This window comes from Castor canadensis, chromosome 12, assembly GCF_047511655.1.
Source record: "Castor canadensis chromosome 12, mCasCan1.hap1v2, whole genome shotgun sequence".
In the NCBI taxonomy this organism is placed as follows: Eukaryota; Metazoa; Chordata; class Mammalia; order Rodentia; family Castoridae; genus Castor; species Castor canadensis.
The window spans coordinates 34,815,385-34,836,595 of NC_133397.1; the positions used below are offsets into that span (position 1 = coordinate 34,815,385).

The 21,211-nt window shown below is 34.0% G+C and overlaps 1 long non-coding RNA gene across 1 annotated transcript in view; it reads left to right on the forward strand.

The window, feature by feature from the left end:
- Window positions 1–803, forward strand: part of LOC141414797 (uncharacterized) — a 132,175-nt gene extending 131,372 nt beyond the window's left edge. Inside the window, exon 4 of the long non-coding RNA XR_012439664.1 lies at window positions 708–803. This is a non-coding gene — a long non-coding RNA (uncharacterized lncRNA). The remainder of the gene's footprint in view (window positions 1–707) is intronic.
- The last annotated feature ends 20,408 nt before the right edge of the window (window positions 804–21,211 follow it).

Below are 21,211 nucleotides of genomic sequence, written 5' to 3' on the forward strand. Positions count from 1 at the left end.
ATAATGTAAGACTCCATGCTGAATTATTCATCTTTATGTGGTGGCATTGTAAGTTAGTTCCTTTTTCTTTATAATTTATTTCCTTTATACTGACAAAATATTTCTTTACACCCAAAGAAGAAGCAGTAGGATTTCCTTTGTTTTATAAATGTGAGCTAGAATGGTGATCATGATAATGGGAATGTAATTTATAAATTTCTCAGGTGATATTGAGTTACCGGCTCAAATCAGATGAACTGGGTTTGAAATCTGGTATATGTCAAAATGTGCTACTCTGTACAAGTTATTTGATTTCCTTGATGTTTGTTTGTTTTAATTATACAATTGGAATAATAATATCATCTACTTCACAGGACAATTGTGAGGCTTAAAATAAGATATGCATATATCAAAGAGTGACCATACTGAGTGGGAGTACAATTATGCTTTTTTCCAGTTTATTTACGTGTGTTTTTTGGCTAGTTTAAGAGTTAATAACCCATTAAATAATACTGTAAAGTCATGTTCAGGCTGCAAAAAAGCTGGAACATCTTTGTAGTAATGAGATACCACTGTCATTTATTTTAGGGTACAAGTGATGAAATTTCAGCAGAAGGATTTGAGGTTATCAAAAGAGAAGAAAGGGTTAATTGATTAGTTAACCTGTACTTTTGTATATTCAGAGTTTTTATCACCATTTTTTATGTGTGTTTCATTTGTTTACCCAGTTTAAACCCCTGGAATTCGGAGGCAGTGTGTTCACTGACCAGTACAACTCTTTGAGACCTGAGACATGTATTTCCGGTTGCACAGCCACATTAGGTAATTCCATTTTCTCTTTTAGCTTTTTGTTTTGAATGCAGCTTGTTGAGTGAGATTACTATGAAGGGAAATTTACTCATCACCATGTGAGTGGATTTTAGGATCAGTAAGCATAAGTTCTGACTCATTAAACGTTGTATTCACATGTTAACTAAGAGTGCATTTAGCTTTGACTGAGTCAAGGAGTTATTAATTAACACTTCATGATCTTTGTCATAGACACATGCCACCAGGGTGTATAAATATTTGCATTACCCCCAAAGTTCTACATTTCTTTTTAAATTATGTGTATAGTACTCTGCTAATCACATTAAAAGAGGGGGAAAAAGCATTCTAACACATATTTAACTATATATTTGTACTCATCATTAAAATGAGAATTTTGGGGCTGGGACTGTAACTCAGGCATGTACAAGGCTCAGGGCTCAATCTCCAACACTACAAAGTAAGTAAATAAATCTAAAAATGGGAATTCTGAAATGCTGCTATAGAGGTAGATTTGAAGAGATTAGTGAATAAAATGTGGATTATTGTATTTTATTTTGATTTGTTTCCTGTTTTTTTCCTTGAAAGCAATTATGATCTCAACTGTTATATTTTAAAGAGTGCAGAATTTCATATGATACTGTAGTAATAATTTAAATGTTAATTAGTGTTGGCAAGGACATGGAGAATTTGGATCCTCATAAAATGCTGGTGAGATGTAGTCTTGTCCACTTGTGAAAACTGTGACATTACCAAAGTTAAGCAAAACTGACATGTGATTCCTGTAAATCCATATTTGGGCATTTGCGCAATAGAATTTGAACTAGGTAGTCAAAATATACATGTCTATATATGTTAATAGCAGCACTATTCACAAGAGCCAAAAGGTGGAAGCAGTTTAAATATCCACCAACAGATGAGTGGATGTACAAATTGTGGTATATACATACAATAGAATACAATATTGTAAAAATTCAGTCATGATCCATGCTACAATGTGATGAACCTCAAAAAAATTATGGTAAATAAAAAAAGCCATACCAAATGCTCATATAATGTGTAATTTCATTTGTGTGGAAGGTGCTGAATAGGCAAAGGCCAGAGACAATGAAGTCTGGTGGTGAGAAGGGCTAAAGTGAGTCTGGGGCTGAGTGAGGTAATCTGGATGTGATTGACTTTGGAGTGGTAGAACAGTTTTGGAGCAGTCAAATGTTCTGTCATAGTAGCTCAAGACAGACTACGACATACTCTTTGACCAATGTCTTCTCATTTCCCTCCTTCTGCTGCCCTTGGTGACAACTTCTCTATTCTCTGTATCTGTGAGTTAAATTTTTTTGATACAGCATGTAAGTGAGCTCATATATGTCTTAGTATTTCACTTAACACAATGTCCTACAGCTTCATCAATCTTATCACATATAGTAGAATTTCCTTCTTTTTTGGCTGAATAATACCCCATGGTGGATATATACCACCTTTTCTTTATCCATTTATCCATTCATGGGCAGTTAAATTGGCTATTGTGAACAACACTATGATGAGTTGGGAGTGCAGGTATTTCTTCAACATATTGATTTCATTTACTTTAAATATTTACCCAGAAGTGGGATTGCTATTTTTAATTTTGAGGAATTCATAGACTCTTTTCCATGATGGATATGTAAATTTGTATTCCTATCCACAGCGAACAGTTTCCCTCACCAATGCTTGTAATTGTTTGTCTTTGTATAGTAGCCATTCTTACAGTTGTGAGTGATACCTCACTTAATTTTTTTTTTACTAGTCTTGTAGCTTTTCTTTTTTTTATATATTTTTTTATTATTCATACATGCATACAATGCTTGGGTCATTTCTCCCCCCTGCCCCCACCCCCTCCCTTACCACTCACTCCGCCCCCTCCCTCTCCCCCCCCACCCCCTCAATACCCGGCAGAAACGATTTGCCCTTATCTCTAATTTTGTTGAAGAGAGAGTATAAGCAATAATAGGAAGGACCAAGGGATGTTGCTAGTTGAGATAAGGATAGCTATACAGGGAATTGACTCACATTAATTTCCTGTGCATGTGTGTTACCTTCTAGGTTAATTCTTCTTGATCTAACCTTTTCTCTAGTTCCTGGTCCCCTTCTCCTATTGGCCTCAGTTGCTTTTAAGGTATCTGCTTTAGTTTCTCTGCATTGAGAGCAACAAATGCTAGCTAATTTTTTAGGTGTCTTACCTATCCTCATACCTCCCAAGTGTGCTCTCGCTTTTATCTTGTGACCAAAGTCCAATTCCCTTGTTGTGTTTGCCCTTGATCTAATGTCCACATATGAGGGAGAACATCTGATTTTTGGTCTTTTGGGCCAGGCTAACCTCACTCAGAATGATGTTCTCCAATTCCATCCATTTACCAGCGAATGATAACATTTCGTTCTTCTTCATGGCTGCATAAAATTCAAATTCCATTGTGTATAGATACCACATTTTCTTGATCCATTTGTCAGTAGCCTCACTTGGTTTTAAATTAACTTCCCTGATGATTACTGATGTTGAGATCCTTTTCATATACATGTTGGCCAGTTGAAAGTCTTTCTGGGGAAAAAATTCTATTGGGTTCTTTTGCCCATTTTTATTTGGCTTGTTTGTTTTCTTGCTATTGACTTGTTTAAGTTGTAGATTTTGGGTAGTAACCACCTATCAGCTGTATAGGTTGAAAATATTTTATCACATCCTATAGACCATTTCTTCATTCTATCGATTGCTTCATTTGCTATGCAAAAAGTTTTTAATTTGAAATAATCCCAATCGCTCCTCTTCTTTTTTTTTTGTTTTTTGCTTTTGGTACTTGTGCCTTTGGAGTCCTACCTAAGAAATTACTACTCAACCTGTATTGGGAAGCTTTATCTTATGTTTTCTTCTAGAAGGTCAGCGGTTTCTGGTCTATTATTTAAGTATTGAATCCATTTGAACTGATTTTTCCATATGCTGTGAGACTAAGTCTAATGTGTGCATCCAGTTTTGCCAGTACCATCTATTGAAGAGGCTATATTTTTCCCCATTATGTGCTCTTTGTACCAAAGATCAGTTAACTGTAAATACCTGGTTTCTTTCTTTCCTGTCGCATTTGCCTATAGGTCTATTTTTTGTCAGTATTGCCATACTTGTTGTGTTTTTGAAGGCAAGTAAGAGCTTTGTTCTTTTTCCTTAAGATTGCTCTGGCTATTCTATACCATTTCTGGTTCCATGTGAATTTTTGTTTTGTTTTTTTAACTTCTGTGAAAACTGTCATTTGAATTTTGCTAAGATTCTATTGAATCTGTAGATTGCTCCAGGTAGTATGGAAATTTTTCTTTTCCAATAACTAATCCATGAATGTGATATACTTTCCATTTATTGATGTGTTCTTCAATTTCTTTCATCAAGATTTTAGAGTTTTCAGTATACATACTTTAACTTCGTTGGTTAAATTTATTATTAAATTTTAATGCTCTTATAAATGGGATTGTTTTCTTGATTTCATTTTTGCAGTTTGTTGTTAAGAGTATACAACACACTTGACTTTTTATGTTAATTTGTATCCTGCAACCTATAAATTTGTTAGTTCAGCTTTTTGTTAAAGTTTATGGTTTTTTTGCCTACAGTATGCTGCTATCTGCAAACATAGGTAACTTACTTCCTTTTAGATTTGGATGACTTTTGTTTCTTTTTCTTATCTGTTGCTCTATTTGAGACTTCCAAAACTATGTTGAAAAAAAGTGGTGAGAGTGGGCATCCTTGTCTTATTTATGATCATAGAAGGAAAGACTTCAGCTTTTACCATTGATTATGATTTTGATGGTGAGCTATAATATATGATCTTCATTGTGTTAATATAGTCTCATACTATACTTAATGTGCACAGAGATTTTCCCTTGAAATGATGTTAAATTTATCAAATTCCTTTTCTGTATTTAATGGAATGGTAGCAGCTTTTTCTCTATTAGTACTTTGAACATATTATCTTACTCTGCTTGTTTTAACAAGATTTTTTTGTGTAATTTCCATTCATACCATTATGGAGGTCCCAGTGTATGGGATTAGTTTGTTTTTTCTTGCTGTTTTCAACACTCTCATTGTCTTTCATATTTGTCTATTTGATTATAATGTGTTGGGAAACATCTCAGTTAACACTGCTTGTAGCTCTTTGAGCTTTGTAAATCTGAGTACCTACATCCTTCTCAAGATATGGGAAAGTTTCTGTCAACATTTCTTTAAGTCAGATTTCTGTCTGCTTTTCTTTCTCTTTTCCTTCTGAAACTATTATTCACATATTAATGTCTTAAAGGTGTTCCACAGGTTTCTCATGCTTTCTTTGCTCATTTTTATTCTTTTTATCTCTCTAATTGGATAATTTTTCCTGTCCTATCTTTTACTTATTTTTATTTTTATTTTGTGGCACTAGGGTTTGAACTCAGAGCCTACACCTTAAACCACTCCACCAGCCCTTTTTGTGATTTTTTTTTTTTTTGAGATAGGGTCTCATGAATCATTTACCCTGGCTGGCTTCAAACCGTAATCCTCTTGATCTTTGCTTCCTGAGTAACTAGGATTACAGGCCTGGGACACCTGAACTCAGCTATTTGCCCTATCTTTGAACTCACTGATTCTTCTGCATGATCAAATCTACTGTGGATGTTTTGTATTGAATTTTTCAGTTCTCTCATTTCATTCTTCAACTCTAGAATATCTGTTTGATTTCATCTTATGTTTTTTATTTCTCTTTTGAAAGTTTTATTTTGTTCATGAATGATTTTGTTTAGTTTTCTACTTGCATTTTTCTCATATTCCATCAAACTTATTTATGATGACTAATGATTATTTTGAATTATTTTTCAGGCATATTTTAGTTCTTCATTTCTTTGGGTCATTTATAAGAGTTTTATTATTTTCCTTTGTTGTCGTTTGCCTGACGCTTCATGATTTGTGTATGCTTATATTGGTGTCTGTGTTACTGAAGGATTAGACAATTCTTCTAGTGTATTGCACTTTTATTTCATCAGGCAGGGACGTTCTCTTCTTGGCTCCCTTAGCTGATGTTATTGCCCCCATGATCAGAGACAACTAGGGATGGAGCTGGGTCATGAGACTGCTGTGGTGTTGCAGGGGAGTCTGCGGTTGACTGGTCTACCTTCGTAAGTCCAAGCAGGCATGGATTCTGTCTAGTCCTTAAGTTGATTGGACTTTTTCCAGGCCATAAATCAATAGAGCTGGAGTTGGGATCAGGGTCTACTTCAGAGTCTGTAGATGGCAGACTTCTCATCAAGTGTGCAGGTAGGTATGGCTTCCTGAGTCCCAAGGACAGTTCTCACTGGACCACTTTCTTTGTCTCTCTTCAGGCACTACTGGCTCCACAGCACTGTTGAGAGGAGTAGAACCAAGAATAAAAGTGAATTCAGAGCCCAGAGACAAGTCTGAGGTCTACAGTCCTGCTTGTAGGGCATAGAGGGAGCTATCCCTCTCTCAGTTCCAGAGTGAGCTTATGTGTTATCAGACCCCAGCTAGAAGTGGCTGAAGCTTAGTATAGGAATGCTTCAGGACCTGCTGTGGGACTGAGGTGGGCTATTCCAAAGGAGCAGGGGCAGGTGTGTTTTCCACCAGATCCCTGGTTGGGCAGAAAGCTCTCAAACGGTAGCTGAGAGGAGTTAGTGCCAGATTATAGGACCATTCCAGGGTCCACAGCCAAGACTGAGGTTGGCAGTCTTCTCATCTATGGGTATGAATACTACCATTCAAGAAATGGATATGACTCCTCTTAAGGCCATTGGAAAATGGTAGAACATGGAGAAACAGGGCTGTAACTGAGTCCATAGGAAGACAAGCTCATTTCTGAGTCTAGTGCCAAGTCAGTGGGTAAACTTGCCACCTGGAAACCATTATGCTTCCTTGAAATGGCCCTGTAAGGTTTTGGGCTCTATTTGTAATTCACAACCTTCTACATGAATTCCAAATCTCCTACAAGGGCACATTCATCCATGGATGACTTGAAAATCATTGTTGCTGTGAGAGATATGAGTGGTAGACCTCCCATTTTTCCATCTTACTGATGTCCTAAGATAGGTATTATCTCTTGAAGAGACTTCTGGTGCTTTTTATTAAATCAATGCATTTCACAATCTAGATTTTTAACATTTCACTGTAACATATAACTTCCTTATGGTCATTTGTATAATTAACAATTTTGCTTGAATTGTCCTTTGAAGAGTGATCAGAGTACAGTATTATTTCTCTTTTTGTGTTTAAATTGATTTTAATTCAGAAAATTATTAATTTCATGGTCATAAACCTACCACAGGTTTTGTATTATCTAATCAAATCTCAGGTCTATATTTTATAAGCAAAGTACATTTATAAGTTACATCACTTCTTTGTGCTTCATTTTTACTCACATGTAAAATGAAATAATATTTGTATTGATTGTATAGAGTATATATATATTTATAATATGTATCATCACAAATCAAAGAACATATATATGAATATAAAAACAATATAAACTGTTTTATAACAGAATGAAAAGTTGAGAATTTCTAATTCTCACATTCCATTTTTATACATTGACTCCTTCCAACTTAAGTATAGCCGTAGCTCAAAAAAAATAAGTTTTTGTATTCATGCCTATTGATGTTAGCCTCACAATATTTTTACTATTATATAATATTTATCATGTGAATACCATGATAAATATTTATCTATTCTTATCCTTATGGTCATTTTAGTTTTTATAATTTGGTATCCAACAATTCTATAAATGTTTTTTTCTGAACGCAACCAAGATATTTATTGAATTTCATTATTCTGATTTCTTAATGTGGTTAAGAATTCAGAGGAATTGGCCTAATAATTCCATAAATATTTTTATAGGTCTTCTGGGATACATTCTCAAGAGTTCTCTAAATTTTTCCCCTAGAAAGTTTCCTAGTCTTGAATTTGTGTGTACTCACTCCATAAAATAACGCTAAATTATTTTCCATGAAACTGTATTAGTTTACTTTCTTACCAACTATATGACAATTCCTGTTCTTTCACATCCTGCTAACATGTGGTATTGTCAGACATGCCTTTCTTTTTTTAATTTCTTCCAAACTGGTGGGTGTAAAATGGCACTTCAGTATGGTTGAGATTTGCATTACCCAGATTACTAATAAGGAAGAACATTTTTGCTTCACCTTTTGCATTGTCCTGATAGTTTGTTGCTTTGTGAAATATTGTGCATGTGAAATCAAGATAAAATTTGTATTCGGTCTTCTCTGTTCTTTTAGATTACATTAACACATTTGGATTTAAGGGAAGCCAAAATAGAAAATTTCTAAATTACTAAGCAAATAAAGTTGTGCATAATTTGAAGATGTTGTGGTTATTTTAATTACTTTTAGAATTACATATTAATAATTTAAAGTAGACCATCTAAGCTTAAATTTACAGTGTTGAGGTACAGCTAGTTTATAGTAAATTCATTCTTTGTAGACAAGCTTCTGGGTGAAACCATACTTTAATAACTGAATTCACTCAGCGCTGACATAGAGCAGCAGCTCAATATAAATTATTTAAATAAACCAATTGATTCTCTTTATGTAAATCATGAAAATCTGTGAAAGAATAAATATAACTGGAGTTAAACATTCTTGAATTATATCCATCAATGAGACAAAATTGTTTGTTATATAAATATTATGCTTAGAGGAAAGAGGTAATATTACATAATCTATGCTATCCAGATGAAATACAGCTGGAATTTAGATGAATCATTTACAGTGTATACAACATACAGCATTTCTCTGGCTTCCTCCCATACAAAGTGTAGAATATTTTCTATTTTGGAAATAGACAAGAACTTGACTTTAATTAGCACTGATTTTCTAGTATTGCTAAACTGCTTTCCTGAGCAGTAACCTAAAGCGATGGGCTTAGAATGACTAGGTCTGTGATGGGGAAAGAAACTATTACTCACATGGACAGAAAAATCTTTTCATTGAGAGGCAGAATTATGTTAGAACATCAGGATTCACATTAACAGGTCATCCAATTCACATGTCCTCAATTTTTCTTCAATTTAGCATGAATCAATACAAAGCTGCATTTGGTTATATTAAATGCCATCTTTAGCACTTTCATATTTACATTGAATATTAACTATATCCCATTATTTAATGCAATACGTCATCATGTGATATACTCATAATAACAAAGAAATCTTATTGGCATTTCTTAGCACATAGACTATAGTCAGAAATAATTTTTCCTAAGTCCATCTCAATAATTTCTCTGTAGTCTATTTTATTTCCAATTTAACAGTGAAAATTGTGTTTGGAGATTTAGCAGAAAACATTAGCAAATTGACACTTATCCAACTAAAATTCATTACAGTATTTGATACATCAATTTTTATATCCTTGTTTAAATTTCCACAAAGGTACTATGGAAACAAAATTAGTCATCTTGTTACTTCTCTTTTGAGATATTTGGAGAATACAAACATTGGTTTTTTTTTAAGCATGTAGGAGCTAGGTAGATGATGTGCAGTAAGACAGAAAATCATAGTAAAAAGTGGTTTTCTTTTCAGAAAATGTAAAATTGGTTGAAAAGAATTGCTTGCCAGTTTAGAAAAGAGAAAACTTATCTTAATGTTTTTCCTCATGGAGGTAATATTCAGTAATAAAAAACAGCCCTTAACCAAACCTTTCCATAGTGATCTAACTGCAAGAAAGTAGCTTAAGTGAGGTTTTGCTCTACGAGTTCTTTTAGAGGATGTGAATTTGCTTACAGGTCTGTGGAAACCTTTTGAATATAGCCTCTTTCCGGAAGCTCAAAATTATTTAGTGCCTACTGTAATTGCATCTTGGAGGAGGTAACTGACAGCATGTTGACTCGTATTCCCAAAAATAAATCTTTTAGGTTTCCTGAGAGCACATCTAAAAATACTGGATTTTGCTGGAAGATTATCTAGCCCGCCAAAGACTTGGTTTTTATAAAATAGGAAAATATATTTAAAGTGTGAGGTGTCAAATTTTCTTAAAATTTTTTTTCCAGTAACCCTGAAGCCAGAAAAATTAGAAGAACAACAATTTAAAGTAATTCAAAAGCAGTTTTGATAATGCTTAGCTGTCACTTTCCCTTTAGTCCCATTCATGACAAATTATTTTGGAAACAAAAATTGCAGTCCTCAGAATATTCAGATCTATGCAAATATAAAAATGATGCCAATTCTCATTTTTGGCATTTTAAATCCAACATGCTTTCCTGTACAACAGTGAAAATCATAATCATTTTTTATGATCACTGATCTGCTTTTGCCCCAGGAAACCTATTAAAGTCTTATGTTAACTACCTAATATTTATGCCTTGCATTCCATACCCTTGTGTAAAAATTAGCATAAGCCTTCAGAGAATACAGCAACAAATTTATTGAATTTTATTTTTATTAACAATACCACTTATATCCTAGGAAATGTAGGAAAGTGAATCATCTGACATCATTACATTCATGGAAATGAGAGTGTTTCCATCTTGAATCATTTTTTCAATCCAGCTATGAATCATTCCTGGTAATTTTGGGATGGGTAAGAAGTCACAGAGATAAGCTAAGCCTGGAAGCACAATTTTTCTATAAAATCAGGTCCAGAATGGTAAGCTAACCATTAGCAAGCCATGCTACAATTTTTTTTAACTTCAGATTCACATCAGACCATGAAATTTATTTTATCTTACCATGATGGCTTTCTCTACTTTCTCAGTTCTATACATGATGTGCTTAAATCTACTCCCAGAAATAAGTAGAAAACCTTGCTATTATGATTTTTAAAATTTTCAAAATGTATTTTGTGTAGTCATCACTGAATTAATCAGGGGTTATTCACAAAATAAATTAATTCCTTTTATGTGTGTGTAACTATCATCCTTCTCTCTCATCTACAAACTATTCCTACTGTCCATTTGGATGTGTTTCGTGAATGTAGGAGGAGAAAAATAGCTAGAGAGCTACTACTACAAGTTATCTAGTAATGTAACCCTAAAGAAAAAAGAAATACACTGTGCATTTTATTGGTCCTGAATCATTTAAAAATGTAGCAATAGCCAGACCTGATGACATATACCTGTTATCTAGTACTTGGGAAGAAGGCTAAAGCAAGAAGATTATGAGTTCAAGACCAGACTAGGCTACATATTAAGAAACTATCTCAAAAGAAAAATAAATAAATAAAAGAACAAAAAGAATTTGTAATATTTAATTTTTACATTAATACAATTGTCACATATTCTCAGAGGAAAACATTATTTTTTGATAACAAATATTTACCTAAACTAAAGATTATATTACTAGTCCAGTAGCAAAGACTCCAGACCTAAGTTTGCAAAAAAGCACTTGAGTTTTTCACTTTTAATTGAAACCACTTGGTTATATTTTGAACTTGAGAGATTACAAAGTCCCATATCCTATCTCTGCTGCATGAGTTTTAAACCTTCTATGTCTACATAAATTGGAAAGATAAGACATTGAAAAGATTATTGCCATGAATGCAAGTGGAGCTTTTCAAAGTAAATACATGATATAAAGTGAAGGTGACATTACTCTCTCTCACTCTCTGTTCCGACTTTTCTTTCCCTTATTAAGGAAATGTTTCTTAGTGGTAACAAGATCTGAATCTTCTTGCACAGGTTAATGATTCAAGCCAAAAATACTATTGACTCATTTATCATCTCTTTGGTTCTGACACTCACTTTAACACTGTTATTTATTTATTTTGAGGGCATTAATTAAATGGTTTTAGCTGCAACAAAAAAATGAAGGTAGTGATGCAAAAATTTTTTTCAAAGTTCAAAACAAACAGGATTATTACATGTCATATTAATGAGTCAATTATTTCATAGTATAATTGTGTGACTTGTGGCCAAACATCATTTGCTATTAGGTATAAGAGAAGAAGAGTCTGTGGGATCTGTCTGATTAGACTTACCTTCCTGGAGGGGTTGTAGATGAAATGCATGTGATTCTATCCATGTAAGGTTTGATATACTTTAAGACTAGAGAGAAGCTAGCCACACTTGTCATCTGTTATTGTTTTTTCCCCTCTATACATCTGAAAGAGAACAGACCCTGCATTCTGATTATATATACATTTATTGCATTTATTAAGTTTTGTGACAAATAGCTAAATTATATGACTATAAAAATATTTAAGTATTAAAAAAGAAAATCTTTTTTGTCCACATACAAAATTCAGTCTTTTTTCTCAAGAGGCAAGGACTGTCTGGTTGGTATCCTTTCTTATTTTCTTTCTGTTTTAAGATACACATTTGGTTTGTTTTTCCTTTGTTTTCCTAATTACTGCTGTTAGCCACTAAGCTAGGCAGGCTTCTTTACCAGCAAACTCCTCATACTTATCCTACACTAAACTGCTGCTTCTACGACTGTTAACACACCTTTAAAGTCATTCGTTCATTTTGTTTCCACTACAGCTCTTTGGAGAAACTTGTGAAGTACCAACCAAGGTTGCCAAGTCATTCTGACTCATTTATTTAGGCAACCTAGAGTAAACTTGGGTTAATAAAATACTAAACTGAGCATGTACTGAGCATGTGTGTCTTTTGTTTTTGAACATGTATTGGATGACCTTAAACTGAAAATGCTCAGAAATATGTGTTCCCCCCCCGCCCCGTCTATGCTTTTCTTTGAGTGCAGGGCCCAGAATAAAATTTCCACCCTTTCTTCACCCAGAGAGAGCTTTGTTTACAAATACCTCCAGTGCTTACCTGCTACAAGGGAGAATCATTCTCCATTTTTCATCTTCTTGTTTGTACCTCTTGGCCTTACATTCAGGAAGAAGAGATTGTTAGTGAGTTGGGCAGTTGTGTACCTAACTGACGGCCAAGTTTGGCTTCATTGTGTATATTGTGTATCCTTGGTCTCAGCAGTGTGTGAGAGGATTCTTCCTTATATGGTAAATGCAAATTTAATTTGCATATCCTGTTACTATTGAGATTGAACTTTTCCCACCTTTATGGATATGCATTCTTACTGTTCTGTGGCTTGTGCTGTCTTTTGTCTGTTTTAAACGTTTCTCTTTGTACTTAATATTCTGAAGGTTTATTACTAAGTATCTCTTGAAGATTTACCTTTGTTTGTCATCTTTGGCATTTACAGTGTATTTTTAAAATCCAAAAACCATTTCTTAATTTAGTTCTGAACTGTTCCTACTTTGTCTTCAAATATTTCTTCAACACATGACAACCTTTTTATTTTTCCAAAACTTTATTAGAATTATTTCATAGTCTCCATCCATGGGCCTTTTCCATGGTGCTCTTTCACAGTTTTCTCTCCTTTTTTCTGTGTAGTTATTTGTGACTTCCTCAGAACTCCCTTTGAATTGGTAATTCTCTCTTCTATTGAAATCAGTCTATTATTGAATTTAAGTGTTTTATTTTTCTTTATATTTCAAGTCCACAGTTTTTAATTGACTCATATATCGCCAATTAGTCCTACTTCATATTTTCCTGCATTTGTATTATGGTTTTACCTGCTTATGGGTGACTAACACTCTTTCATTTGTCTATTATAGCACTTGAGAGAGACTTCAAGAGCTTAAAAATTATTTCCATAAATTTAATCTATAGTGAAATTGTGACTGACCTTGACATATTTTGTTAGCATTTATTTTATTCAGATACTCATTTTAATATGTAAAGTATACAAGCTAGTTTATATTGAAAACTGTACAAACATGTACAGTTTAAAGAATATTTACAAAGCAATGCCCATGAAATTACCACAAAAACATAATAAAAACAGAACTTTAATCTCTTCCTTTAAATCAGTGTTGAAGAGAATTTTCTTCAAAGACTGTATATTTATAGAAATGTTCTTATAGGAGTTTGGGATATTTTGAAGCCTGCTAAGGAAGAAACTTTTGAAAGTCTTTCACATGTGCTTCAGAAAAAAGTACTCTATTACAGATTTCTAAATATGTCTTTAAAGTAAACCTTATTAATCTCATTATTCTGAGTCTCTCTTTCTCTTTCTCCTGTGCTCACCTGTACTGTTGCTCCTTCTCGTGTTTCTGCTGATTTTTACCTAAATTCCTGAGTTCTTCAGGACTTGGTGATGAATTTAAAGGATTAGCCAAAATTATTTGTTCAACAGTCAATTACAGGTTGAAGAAGGCTGTGAAGTAATTTACAAAGTACTCACTGGACCTTCATCACAAGTAATTTCAGAAGGAAATTATGTGGAATAATCTCTGCTCCTTGTGACTTTAGACTTCAGTTGCATTTCTTCATACACCAGAAATAAAAGGCTAGTTGAGATAAGGTAGCTGCTGAACATATACAGACATGAGATGGAGCCAGGCATTTGTGTTGTATTTAGCTGAGCGAAAGAACTATAAAACTTCTCACTGCTGCATTTCCACTTTATCCTACTGGTAATTAACATGAGAGCAGTCTTAAAACCTTGAAGTTCTTTGAGGATTATTTCTCCTTGAGTCCCTTCTCACTATGTTAGAGATATTTGTTTATATGTTTTTCTAGAATTTCAACTTAAAGACTGTGGTCTGCATACAATTCTGTTGCCTGAGGGTACAAAAAGAGGAACTGGATATGTTGGTTAGGACTCTGGGAAGTTGTGGTTGCTGGTCTTGGTCTTTGGTTTTCCTTCTCAAATTGTTTTAAAAGCCTGTGCTTGTGTTTCAGTAGACTTGTATGTTGTACTTTTATGGCTCTTCTCAGACTATCTGTAATTATTTCCAATTCAAGATGGAATACACAAAACTTTCCTGAGACAGAGGTAATAATCATCCTCTGATGTTCAATTTTCTCACTTTACCTGCCTCTCTCCAAGAAGCTATTCTCAGTTGGGTGAATGACATGAGAGGTAGACCCATGGGTTTTGCCTATAATACTATTCTGTGGTGGAGAAGGATTTCACTGAGCAGTGCTAATACTTCTCTACTTTTTCATAATCCTGAGGTGTGAACTTATATACTAGGTGCTTTTTCCTCCTTTCTTCTGCTAAATATTTTTTTTCTGGAAGCAATTAATCTGGGCAATTGTGGTTAGCTTCTCACCTTGGAAAAGGCAAATGGTAAGGTATGGCAACTTTCTGACTGTGGTAAATTGTTAAGTTGATCTAGGATTGCTTCTGCATGAAAGGAATTCTTCCCAAGCTGTCCACATACCTTGTTATTCTATTGGTATCCAAACTGGAGAATGACATTTAAAAATATATGTGCACTTACCTTCATCTATACCATGAACTCTTTGAAAGAAGCTATGGGGTAAGAGTAGAAAACCTTGGAATCTTCTATCATTTTCCTCTGATAACTATTTTTCAAAGATTATAGTAAGAAGATAATTTTTTTCATTATCTTCTGATTCATAGTAATAGTGATTTTACTTTTGTGAAAACAAATTGAGACGAAGTCTATGAATTAGCTTTACTTAACTACATGGGAAAATGATCCATATGTTGATTAAGCTTTGTAAAATCTGCTTTTGAGGTATGCAGTATGAATTTCTAATAATACTCGTTCATCCTAGTTTCACAAAGCACGTGATAGGCAAAAGTCTAAAATGATTTCAGTACCACTTGTCCTTATACACCCATGTATAATTGCTTCCTATGATATGATGGGTCATCTTTCCCATGACTTACTTAAATGACAAAGGGAGTATGCAGATATAATTAAGGTTACTAATCAGTGGACTCAGTTTCCTTTAGACATGGAAGATATGTGGTCATGCCACACTTAATCAGATGAGCCCTTTAAAAGCAGAAAGTTGCCTATGTCTGATGACAGAAGAGGAAGATGGGAAGATGCAAGTCATCAAAAGGGCTTGATGAACCATTACTGGTGGGAAGACAGAGGGACAACAAGAGAAGGAATATAGGAAGCATCTAGGAGTTAGGACTGGCCCCTGGCTGGCAGCCAGCAAGGAAAAAGCTATTTCAGACTACAGCCAGGAAGAACTGGATTCTACCAATTATCTGGTGGTTTCCAGAGACTCTGGATAAGAACACAGTCTGACCACAACTTAGATTTTAGTCTTGTGAAACCCTAAGAAGGAACCTCATCCCAAGCCATGTCTACCCAGACTTCTGGCCAATAGAACTGAAAATTAATAAATGGGTTTAGTTTTAGTTTTTGGTGATGTTTTTATGCAACAATGGAAAATAAACACACTACATTTAAGAAGGTCTATGAGGAAACGGAAAGTTACATATTTACCACTGTAGACCTATTTTGTTGTCAGAAAGGTACAATGCGCCAGATTTAAGGTTCCTTTACCATGGAGACCACATTTACCTCCACTATATTTCACTTTCAACCCCTGTTTATTTTGTTAAGAACTTCTCTTTCACTTATCCTTTACTGATTCCTGCATAATCCACTAACCTGAATTTCCGTTAACTCTCAGACCAGATTTGTAGCTCATTCTGAGTTGGTCCCCATTTTTTCCACTACATTTGCTAATCCAACCTATCATTTTTTCTCTCTTGCTTTTTTTTTCCCCCCAGTATCACACTCCAGTTTAATAAAAGGAAACACTGGGACCAAAGGATGTAACAGAATGGTAGAACTCTTGCCCAGCATGGTCAAGGCCCTGTGTTCAATCCCTAGCAGTGCAATAAGCAAACAAACAAATAAATAAAAAACAAACTGCTAAATTTGTCTTGTTATGTTTCAGTAAGTTCTATTTATTTTACAGTCTTCTACAACATGTATAAAACAACTTTAGATATTTAAAAGAAATTTCAATGAAAACTTAGCACATATTACTTATGTAATATGTAGTTTAAACTTTCAGCTTAAATATAACATCTCAAGTTATGAATAGTCAATTCATAACTATCAGAAACATATTTAAATCCTTCATATCATTCAAATTGGTATTTAGATGACTCCTTGAGACACATACTATTATTTTTCACTGTCTGTGTTATTTAGTCCCATAGTTTAAAAAAATGATACTAACACCATTCTCTGTGAAAATGTTTTTAAGTGGGAAAGAAATTGCAATTAAAATAAAGGAAACAGGCCTGGAGGTGTGGCTCAAGCAGTAGAATGCCTGCTTTGCAAGTATGAAGCCCTGAGTTCAAACCCCAGGCCCACCCCCCAAAAAATAAATAAATAAAGGAAACAGTATTTTACCACATCCCTGACCCCTTACTTTCCTTTTCCTCCAGTAAAATCAACACATTGTTTCAGCAGGGACTACAATTTTATAACGATCATAAACAAACATATGAGAAAGGAATAGTGAAGCTTGGAGGAGAAAATATTTTTATTTACTACCAAAAAACTGTCTTGCCAAGTCTGGAGGTTTATTAGTTGGTAAGGAAAAATACTTAATAAATAAACAAGTTTCTGGAGTAAAGTGAGTTTTCTGACAGCCAAATCATTTTTTAAATGCTTGTGTAAGAATCATGAGTTATTTCATGTATCATTGAATATTCAAAATTAGTTCTATCTTATTCACAGATAAATATGAAAACTGTGGCTCATTTAAATTAGCATAATTATATGTTGCAAAAATAATATCCATTTATTCTGTGTTTACCATGTTTCTAACAGTAAGAATCCCAGCTTATTGCAGATGATATGAAGCACTTTGGGAAATATTTTATAGAGATGCATACTAAGATTCTGATTTCTCCACAGTATGTTCCATACTATTCCATTACCAATTTTCATAGATAGACTGCTGGCACCATAATGTTTTGGAAGGAAACTGGGACATATGAAGCACAATTTGTTTGGAACCAAGACACTTTGCAGAATAACTTTAGATGGTATGAGAAGTGAAACAAATTGGCAAACTTATTGGAAAAACTTATATCTTTAATTATTGATTATTAAAATTGGAGACTTTAACAATCATTAAGATGTCACATTTTATGTGGAAGGCAATGTAAATTACATACAGCAGATCTCCCACAAGATAAGTTCCAAATCCAAACTAATGTATCATGTCACACCTACAAAAATAGTTTCCTAGTATCCTTTACAATTTTTTTCACAATCATGAGACTATTTTTCCTAAGCCAGAGTACACTGTAGAGAAAAAGTTTTCAACTGTACAAATATGGGGGAAGAAGCCATTTAGTAATCCTTAAAAAATAGGTTATGAATTAGTTCATTTATTCAGTATGCCCTCAGGCACTCAAGAAGTTACATAATTCTGTTGTCATGAATTTAAAAGTCTATTACAACTTACATGTAGTTTTTTATTTGTTCATTAGATTGAAAGCTCATGAGAATAAAGGTCAGCTGATTCATGTTTGTTTAGACACAAAGATCTAGGGGCTTTGTGTGTTTATTTGTGTGTCTGTGTGTATTATTCAGTTACTTTTGCACATTTAAAATTTTTTTGCTTAAAAGTTGTTATTCTCCATAAATTGTGAACCCATAAAGGGTAGAAAACACATTTCTATAATTCTTTTATAATAATGTCATATGGTCATGATGAAATGATAGACCAGTTAATTGAATTTATTGTTGATTGCATTATTGTTTTTGTGGATAGTTGTAGTTTTAGAGGCAGAAAGAAATACCAATTAATGATTCATTATTCTTTGTTATTACATCAGTCAAGCTTTTACATAGACAGAGGTCTGTTTAACTAGATTTTTATTGGCAACTTTCACAGTTCCCAAACATGTAGCAACATTTCTAATATTTTTTTTGTGTCTCTTTTATGGCCACATCTAATGGACATAGACAAAGGCATATTTTTCTCAATTCACTTCTAAATTATTTTTCTTTTAATTAGAAGCACATCAAAGTACATAGAAAAAGGTTTCTCTCCTTGAGGATCATATGGTCCAGTAGAGACTACAAAAAATTTCATTTAATATTAAGCAAAAATGAACATTTATGTCAGGTGTGGTGGTACATGCTTATAATGCCAGCACTCAGGAAGCTGAGGATTGATGATTGTGGGGTGGAGGCCAGCCTGAGCTACATAGACCCTGCTCCCCCCAAAATAAATAATTACTTTGGGAATCTTTAATCTTAGTGCACTATACTTAAAATTTCAGCCACCTGATTATTTAAAAAGTTAATTTTCTACAAAGCTATATGTCATTTCACTTATTTTTAACTGATTAATTGTTATTTTATCTGGGAACATTTTCTTTTTTCTTTTATTAATTATTGTTGAACCATGAGTACATTGTGACATTTACAAAAGTTATTACAATATATCATGGTTGGATTCACTCCCTCCATCATTGTCCTTTATCCCTCCTCCCCACCCATTCCTGGAATAGTTTCAACTGGTCTCATTTTTCTATTTACATACATATACACATAATATTTCCATCATATTAACCCTCCTACATCCTTTCTTCTATCTTCCCCCCTCCTACTGGTACCTATCCCCCATAAAGAACCTGTTTTGCCTTCCTATTTTCCATTAAAAAAAAAAAAGGAACATTTTCTTGAGAGGGTTGTTACCAGTAGGAGGGAGTAGGAAGTGCGGAAATTGTGTGGGAGAGTGAATATACTGCAAATACTGTGTATACATACATGTAAAAGGAAAAATGATACCTGTTGAAACTATTCCAGGAATGGGGGAGGCAGTGATTCAGTGAGTTCTGTTAGCATATAAAGCTAAACTTCTGGATTGATGGCAAAAATGTAGTATAAACTATAGACTATTGACATGGTAATAGTGGTCCTTTCATTAAAAATGCATCTTTTAATATCTTTTACCATCATATTCCTAATGCAACACAATGAACTTTTTCTGTGCTGCTAGGAGTTGAACTCAGTGCCTACACCTTGAGTCACTCTGTCAGCCCTTTTTTATGATGGGCTTTTTTGAGATAGGGTCTCATGAACTATTTGCCTGGGCTGGCTTTGAACCGTTATCCTCCTAATCTCTGCCTCTTGAGTAGCCAGGATTACAGGCACGAGCCACCAGCATCCAGCAATAATGAACTTTTTAAAGGAATACTTTATTCAAAGTGAAGATGGGTAATGAAATTAGTTCAAATTGACTGATGTCCAGCTAAGTATTTTCATTAAAATTACACACTGAAATAATTCTAATAAAGGTGTGCATTGACTTCTAGCTTGATAAATTCAATATAATTTATTTGTTACTTTCTGATTTAATCTATCTGCAATGTATTACAAAGTTGATCCCTCGATTTTTTTCTTGGCAGAAATCACCTGATCACTATTTGGATACCCCAATTTATGGGATTATAAACTCATTATGAAGCTGCTAAGGATTTCATTCTTGAATATCTCTAAACTCTGTTCTTAATTTGGATTAAAATTTGTTTTAATTTCCTAGATGATACTTACACAAACTAAAATTGCTGTGTCGTCACTGAGGAATATAATCTTATATGACCACTGTTGTACATGTGGTACATCATTGACTAAAACATCATTACTCTGTGCACCACTGTATTTTGGGGGGGATAGGAACAAATAGATTGAAGGCCTGTCTCAGGAGTACAAAAGCTATCTCCCTAAATGGCAAATGGGTAAAACTTTGAGTACTGATGTGGCTCCTCCTCCAACCTCATGGTATAAACTAGAGGACAGACAGAAGCTCAAAATGCTGCAGCTCTCTGATCTAGTAGATTGGTCTTTACACCAAGAGAGCAGCAGCAATGGGAGCCAGAATTTTGCATGGGCTCCATTGAAGAACTGGGAGACAACAGAATGCTATCTCTGCTCACTTCTTTCCCTGATCTCTTTTATGTCCTTTGAGTTGCTATTTGCTGATTCACTGGTAATTGAGTTCAGAGTCATCACACCATTATTCCCACCAGAACCATATTTTGTAATCTGTCCTAACTCAGCTCTGTCAGATACACTGAAGATGCGTTTTCTAAAAACTTCTAAGCTCATATGTCAACTTTCACTGAGCCAAAGTTTCTCACTTTTTAAAATGATGCTCTTGTAGGAAGAGAATGTATATCACCATTATCATGTAGGGCATATTTCTGAACCTGGAATTCTGTGCTTGTTAATATGATTTGGAATACTTGATTATTCAATTTCAGCTCAAATTTGGCAAAGTAGAAAGAACAAATTATTTGAAAACCTAATGTCAAGCCTTATGGCAAAGTCTTAGTGAATCAGATGGACTAAGATTTTTAAGTTTACCTCAATTAGCCATGCTTATAAACCACTAGGCGACAATGGACACTGAGAAGCAGTTGAGAAAACTCTACAGACAATGGCTCCACTTGTCAAACATGGTACAAAAAATGACAGAACAATGACCAAAAACAGAAGTAGCACTCTTTTCACTATGAAGTTGGTAAAAATAAGAGATGATCTGATTTGATACTAGACTGAACATCAGTGAAAGATGGAAAAAGGTTACCTGTTTAAAGCATTTGTTACAAGGGTTTCAGAGAATAAAGCTGAGGCTCATAGATGGAAATTT